Below are 7913 nucleotides of genomic sequence, written 5' to 3' on the forward strand. Positions count from 1 at the left end.
GGGGTGTCTGTGAGGGAGGTCCATCTATTTAGGGGGGCTCTGTGGGGGTCTCTTTATTTTTTATTTTTACTTTTTTATAAATTTAGATTACCCAATTATTTTTTCCAATTAAGGGGCAATTTAGCGTGGCCAATCCACCTACTCTGCACATTTGTGGGTTGTGGGGGCAAAACCCACGCAGACACGGGGAGAATGTGCAAACTCCACACGCACAGTGACCCAGAGCCGGGATCGAACCTGGGACCTCAGCGCCATGAGGCGGTTGTGCTAACCACTAGGCCACCGTGCTGCCCTGGGGGTCTCTTTATTTAGAGTTCGCGGGGGTCTGTTTAATTAGGGGGTCTCTGGTGGGGGTGGGGTGGGCAGGTCCTGCATTGTGAGGGGGCGGGTGGCCCTCTGATGGATTTTGGGGCATCTCCATTAATGAGATGGTCCACCTGCACCAATTCTTGCCCACACGATTCCCGGCCCAGAGGACGAGAATCACGAGGGCCTGGTGAAGCCCAGCCAGGCAATAGAATAAAAATGGGTCTTTCTGTTTTTGTTCAGAAAATATCTTATTGAGGCATTTAACATTGTAACACTTTTCAACAATAACATCCAACAGAACACACATTGAAATAACCATGACTCCCCCCAAACCCCAACCAACGCGGCTTCTAAAAACACACTGTCCCCACACCCTCAGGACTGCCACTACTCCTGGGCTTGTGGAGTGCTGAGCCGGCGAGAATGGCAGAGGAGCCGTTAACAATGTCCTCAAACTCGTGCCCTTACAGGATGCCACCTCCACTCGCTCCCACCTCCCCCCCCCCCCCCCCCCCCCCCCCCCCTTTCCCCACTACACACCTCCTGACCATCGATATATTTGTTGCCCAGTTAATAAAGTTTGGAAGATCCAGCCCCCCCCCCCCCCCCCCCCCCCCCCACGCCCCCGCTCCAGCAGCATCTTCCCCACCCGTGGGGATTTACCGGTATTCATCCTCCTAAAAAACACCTTGGGGATAAAAATTGGGAGACACTGAGAAACAAGCAGCAACCTTGGGAGGACTGTCGTTTTCACAGTCTGTACCCTCCCTGCCAGAGACAGCGGGAGCTCGTCCCACCTCCGGAAGTCTCCCTTCATCTGCTCTACCAGCCGACCCAGATTCAATTTGTGGAGCTGACCCCATTCCCGTGCCACCTGGATACATAAGCACCTAAAGCTCCCTCCCATCACCACCTCCCCCAATCTCCTCTCCTGCCCCCTTGACTGGATTGGATTGGATTTGTTTATTGTCACGTGTACCGAGATACAGTGAAAAGTATTTTTCTGCAAGCAGCTCAACAGATCATTCAGTACATGGGAAGAAAAGGGAATTAAACAAAATTCAAGAAAATACATAATAGGGCAACACAAGGTACACAATGTAACTATATAAGCACTAGCAGCTGATGAAGCATACAGGGTGTAGTGTTAATGAGGTCAGTCCATAAGAGGGTCATTTAGGAGTCTGGTGACAGTGGGGAAGAAGCTGTTTTTGAGTCTGTTCGTGCGTGTTCTCAGACTTCTGTATCTCCTGCCCGATAGAAGAAGTTGGAAGAGTGAGTAAGCCGGGTGGGAGGGATCTTTGATTATGCTGCCCGCTTTCCCCAGGCAGCGGGAGGTGTAGATGGAGTCCATGGATGGGAGGCAGGTTCGTGTGATGGACTGGGCGGTGTTCACGACTCTCTGAAGTTTCTTGCGGTCCTGGGCCGAGCAGTTGCCATACCAGGCTGTGATGCAGCCCGATAGGATGCTCTCTATAGTGCATCTGTAAAAGTTGGTAAGGGATCGCAAAAACCTCACTTCTGCCCAGATTCAATTTATACTCTGAGAACCGGCCGAATTCCTCTTGTATCCCCATAATCCCTCCAATCTCCCCCCCCCCCAACGGGCCTGATATATAGAAAAGCAAATCGTCCTTCGAAATCCTATGCGCCACTCCCCCCTCGTATGATCCCCTGCCAGACCTTCGAAGCTCGCAACACCATTGCCAAAGGCTCTATGGCCAGGGCAAACAGCAGTGGGGAGAATGGACATCACTGCCTCGTCCCCCGGTGCAGCCTAAAATATTCTGACCTCACTCGATTTGTGCGCACGTTTAACACCGGCGCCCGATAAAGCAACCGGACCCAGTCCACAAATCCCTGCCCAAACCTGAACCGTCCCAGGACCTCCCATAAGTACCCCCACTCCACCCGATCAGAGGCCTTCCCTGCGTCCATAGCCACCACCACCTCAACCTCGCGCCCCTCTGTAGGCATCATGATAACATTCAAGAGCCTCCTAATATTGGTCACCAGGTACCGCTCCTTTACAAACCCCGTCTGATCCCCCTATTACCTCTGGGACTTAATCCTTGGACCATGTGGCCAGGATATTTGCAGTTTGGCATCCACATTCAATAAGAAGATTGGTCTATATGACCCGCAGTTTTCTGGGTCCTTGTCCCGCTTCAAGATGAGAGAGATCGATGCCTGCAATACCGTCGGGGGGAGGGGGGGGGGAGCATTCCCAGCTCCTTTGCTTCGTTGAAGGCCCTTACCAACAGCAGTCCCTGCACCCCCGAAAACTTCTTACAAAATTCCACTGGGTACCCGTCCGGTCCTGGGGCCTTACCTGATTGCATCGCCTCCAGCCCCTCTATTACTTCCCCAAGCCCAATTGGGGCCCCCAGACCCTCTACCAGCTCCCCGTCCAGCTTGGGGAACTGTAGCCCCCCCAAAATCACCTCATTCCCTCTCTTCCGGCTGGGGGGGTTCCGATTCATACAGCTTGCTGTAGAAATCTCAAAACACTTCATTCACCCCCTGCTGGATCCAAGACCATCTCCCTCCCCAGTATCTCTCACTTTCCCGATCTCTCTCGCCGCCTTCTGCTCCCTCAACTGGTGCGCCAGCATCCTGCTCGCTTTCTCCCCGTACTCAAACATCGCCCCCCTCACCTTCCTCAGCTGTCTCACTGCCTTGCCCGTGGATAGGAGACCAAATTCCAATTGTAGCCCCTGGCATTCCTTCAAAAGCCCTTCCTCTGGGGTCCCTGCGTACCTCCTGTCCACCTGTAGGAATTCTGCCCCCACCACTCGCTCCACCTTCTCCTTGTGCGTCCGAATAGAAATAAATTCTCCCCTGGTAACTGCCCTCAGTGCCTCCCAGACGGTACCCGCCAACACCTGCCCCATATCATTGATTTTTATTTACCCCCAGATGTCTTCCCTCACCCGCTCACACACCTCCTCTCCTGCTAACACTCCCACATCCAACCTCCATGTGGGCTCTGGGCCCTTTCTTTGCTCACTCGCAGGTCTAGCCAATGCGGGGTATGTTCCAACACCTCTATTGCTGAATATTCACCATCTATCACCTCTGCCAGCAGCGGTTTGTCCAGCACAGTGAAGTCTTTTTGGGAATACACCTTGTGCACATGGATTAGAACGAAAATTCTTTCCCCCTCGGCCTCCCGAATCTCCAGGGATCAACCGCCCCACCCCATGCGCTCCATGAACCCCCAGAGCTCCTTAGCCATAGCTGGTACCTTCCCCGACCTAGAACTCAACCGGTCCAGTCCTGGATCATGGACCGTGTTGAAGTTTCCCCCCATAATCAGCCAATGAGAATCCAGGACCAGAATCCTCCCCAGCACCCGCCTCATAAATTCCACATCATCCTTGTTTGGGGCATAAATATTTACCAGCACTGCCGGCATTCCCTCCAGTTTCCCACTAACCATGACATAGGGGCTGTTTAGCACAGGGCTAAATCGTTGGCTTTTAAAGCAGACCAAGGCAGGCCAGCAGCACGATTCGATTCCCGTACCAGCCTCCCCGGACAGGCGCCGGAATGTGGCGACTTGGGGCTTTTCACAGTAAGTGCTTTTCATTTATCATTTCATAGCTACCCCCTGGATCCGCCTCTATATTCCCCACCTCGAACGCCACCTGCTTCTTGACCAAATTAACCACCCTCTTCGTTTTAAAGTCCAGCCCCGAGTGGAATACTTGCCCAACCCAACCTGACCTGATCTCCCATCATCAGGTGTCTCTTGCAGCTTGGCCACATCAGCCTCAATCACCTCAAACGTGCAAACACATGGGCCTTCTTGACTGGCCCATTGAAACCTTGAACGTTCCACGTGACCAGCCTGGTCCCCGCACCTCCCTTGGCCCGTCCTCGGGCACCCACCATCATCAACCCTCCTCCTCCTCCATTTTAAAGGCCCCATCCCTGTCAGCAGTACTAACCCCCCTCCTCCCCAGATCCCCCAGTTCCTCCCATCCCTCCTCCCCTTGCTAACCTTTAGCTCACCCCCCACTGTGTTTCCGTGACTTCGCCCGCCCAGCTAGCCTGGCAGCTCCAGCCCCTGGCACCGAGCATCCTACCCCCCACTGATTCCCCTCCCCCCCGGCTCAAACATTAGTGCAACAGGAACAGAAAAAATAAACCAACCCCCCATCCTTTGACAAAGAACCAAAAAAAGAAAAAAAAGAAATGAAGCCAAAAACAAGGGAAAAAAGAAATGGCCTCAAATAAAAGATTTACAGCAGCATTAACTCCTCCAGCAGAGTTCAAGGACCACCTTCTCCCGCCAGTCCATTGTCGCTCATAAACCCCGCTTCCTCCTCCAAAGGTCCAAAATACAGCTCCCGGACCCCATTAGTCACCCAAAGGTGCGCCAGATGCAATAGTCCAAACTTCACCCCCTTCTTGTGGAGGGCCACCTTGTCCTTATTAAAACTGGTCAGATTCTTGGTAGTGTGGATGAGCAGAGAGATCTCTGTGTCCATGTCCATAGGTCCCTGAAAGTTGCCACCCAGGTTGAGAGGGTTGTTAAGAAGGCGTACGGTGTGTTAGCTTTTATTGGTAGAGGAATTGAGTTCCGGAGCCATGAGGTCATGTTGCAGTTGTACAAAACTCTGGTGCGGCCGCATTTGGAGTATTGCGTGCAGTTCTGGTCGCCGCATTATAGGAAGGATGTGGAAGCATTGGAAATGGTGCAGAGGAGATTTACCAGGATGTTGCCTGGTATGGAGGGAAGATCTTATGAGGAAAGGCTGAAGGACTTGAGGTTGTTTTCGTTAGAGAGAAGAAGGTTAAGAGGTGACTTAATTGAGGCATACAAGATGATCAGAGGATTAGATAGGGTGGACATTGAGATTTTTTTTCCTCGGATGGTGATGTCTAGCACGAGGGGACATAGCTTTAAATTGAGGGGAGATAGATATAGGACAGATGTCAGAGGTAGGTTCTTTACTCAGAGAGTAGTAAGGGTGTGGAATGCCCTGCCTGCAACAGTAGTGGACTCGCCAACACTAAGGGCATTCAAATGGTCATTGGATAGACATATGGACGATAAGGGAATAGTGTAGATGGGCTTTAGAGGGGTTTCACAGGTCGGCACAACATCGAGGGCCGAAGGGCCTGTACTGCGCTGTAATGTTCTATGTTCTATATGTTCTTCTTGACCACTCTGCACTCAGGTTCTGGTACACACGAATCTCACTGCCCTCTTGGGCGCAATGCCTCGTCTGCCTGGCGCATCTCATGATTCGCTCCTTATCAAGGAGCCGGTGCAATTGTACCACCATCGCCCTCGGCGACTCGGTCCCCTGGGGCCTCCTGATCAACGCCCTGTGCACTCGGTCCACCTCCAATGGCCGGTCAAACGCACCTTCACCAAGCAGCTTCTCCAGCATCCTCCCCACGTACGCGCCAGCATCGGCTCCTTCGCACCCCTCCGGCAGACCCACGATCCGAATATTCTGCCTGAGTGACCGTTCCTCCAAGTCCTCCACCTTCTCCTCCAGCCGCTTCTGCTGGTCCCGCATTAGCCCCATCTCCACTGCCCTCGAGACGAACTGTTCGTCGTGCTCCCCCGTCACCTCTCCAACTTCTGGATTGCCTGTCCTGGGCTGCCAGTCTTGTCTCCACGCGGTCAGCCACCACCTTGATCGAGTCCCAATGCCTATGCCAGGTCCTCCAGACTCTCCTTTTGTTGCTGGGTGAACTTCTCATTCTAGAAGCTCACCAGCTGCTCCGTCGACCATTGAGCTGGCAGGGCCGCTCCCTGCCCCTTTGCCATCTCCACGTGCGTTGCCAGCTTCACACCCGCTTGGATCGACTTGTTCCTTCTTTTTCTGGCACTTCTGGTCCTCAGCTCCATAAACTCGAGGGCCAATCTCCTCCACTCACACTCCTACACCTTTTTCTGTCTCACTTCCACTTGAAAACTGGGGGAAAAGCCCAAGAAAGACTGCCACAAGCGGCTGAGGAACCTGCTTGGGTCCCTCAACTCGGCGACATCTCCATCCTGTCTCCAGCGTGCTCACCTTTGTGAGATCATTTCTACGCCGGTTGCAGAAGCAATCGGGGAGACTTCCCCTCCTTGAGGCTCTGGCAAGATGTGGACAAGACTCGTGGCCGGGTTGAGGGGTGGTCAACAAAAAAGCAGAAATCCAGGGTCAAGGAATTGGAGAATGAAGTGCTTGACCTGAAGTCAGGTCTCGCTCAGCCCGCTGACCCATCTCCGTGTGCAAGGGGCCGCTGCCCACCCTGATTACCCAGCCGCTCATCATTCCGAGGAGAGACCCAGACGGGGACGGCAGAGACAGCACAAGGTGCACAGGTGTCATTGGTCGTTTGAGGAGATGTCGGACAGCGTGTGCCACAGGACAGCGTCTGCCCACAGCGTGGGCAGCACGGTAGCACAGGTGTGGGCAGCATGGTAGCACAAGTGGCTAGCACTGTTGCTTCACAGCTCCAGGGTCCCAGGTTCGATTCCCGGCTTGGGTCACTGTCTGTGCGGAGTCTGCACGTCCTCCCCGTGTCTGCGTGGGTTTCCTCCGGGTGCTCCGGTTTTCTCCCACAGTCCCAAGATGTTCAGGTTAGGTGGATTGGCCATGATAAATTGCCCTCAGTGTCCAAAAAAAGGTTGGGTGGGGTTACTGGGTTATGGGGATAGGGTAGAAGTGAGAGCTTAAGTGGGTTGGTTCAGACTCGATGGGCCGAATGGCGGACAAGCGGCGACAAGAATCCGGCACACCAGAGAAGTTCGAGAGGCCCTCATCCTTGCCCGCTTCTTATAGGACAAGGCTTTGTCCGTCAGCTCACCCCCTCTTCCCCCCCCCATCCCTCTTTCCCCAATCCCTTCTTCCCTCTTCCCCCTCCCTCCCACCCATTTCCCCCTTCCCACCCCCATTGCCTGACTCTCCCACACCCACTCTCCTCCCCATCTACCCTCTTCCACCCTCCCAGGGTCTGTGTAATATCGCCCCAGGGTGATGAGCCTGTGTCGGGCCTGTGTGGGCACTGCCAGTGGGTCAGTGTACCAGTCAGGGGGGCTGGTGATCACTCGCTGCTGTGATCTGCTGCTCCTCAATCTACACCAACGTCTGACTCCTGTCTCTCTGCCGACAGTGTTCTCACACCCACCACTGCCCGTGGTCTGTATCGGGGCTCTTACTGTCCGGGAGTGGGGTCAGGGCAACAGGGGGTGGGGGTAGAGGCCAGTCTGCTGTGAAGATTAACGTGGCAGAGGAGTCATATGCTTTAGGATGACATTTCACGTGACATTTTTTAATTGCCAGTATTCAAACCCCCATTGTCCCTCGCTACAGATGGTGACCCTCCCCACCCCTGAGTGCCACCCAGTGCCCACTCAGAGATCCTCAATCCTCTTTCTGTTCCGCGCTCTGCTGCTACCTCTTGGTGTGTCCCCAGGATGAACATCAATGGAGGAGGCAGCAGCTGCTTCTCGACCTATGGCCTTTGATGCCCTTGTTAGGCGTCCTCTGGGAGGCCTGGAGACGGAGGGGCCGAGGCGACTTACCCGTGTCACTGCTGTCACCATGCCAACCTGTTCTACCCGCTGTCCTTCAGATGCACCAGTGCCAGGA

Source organism: Scyliorhinus canicula, chromosome 4 (assembly GCF_902713615.1).
Source record: "Scyliorhinus canicula chromosome 4, sScyCan1.1, whole genome shotgun sequence".
NCBI lineage: Eukaryota > Metazoa > Chordata > Chondrichthyes > Carcharhiniformes > Scyliorhinidae > Scyliorhinus > Scyliorhinus canicula.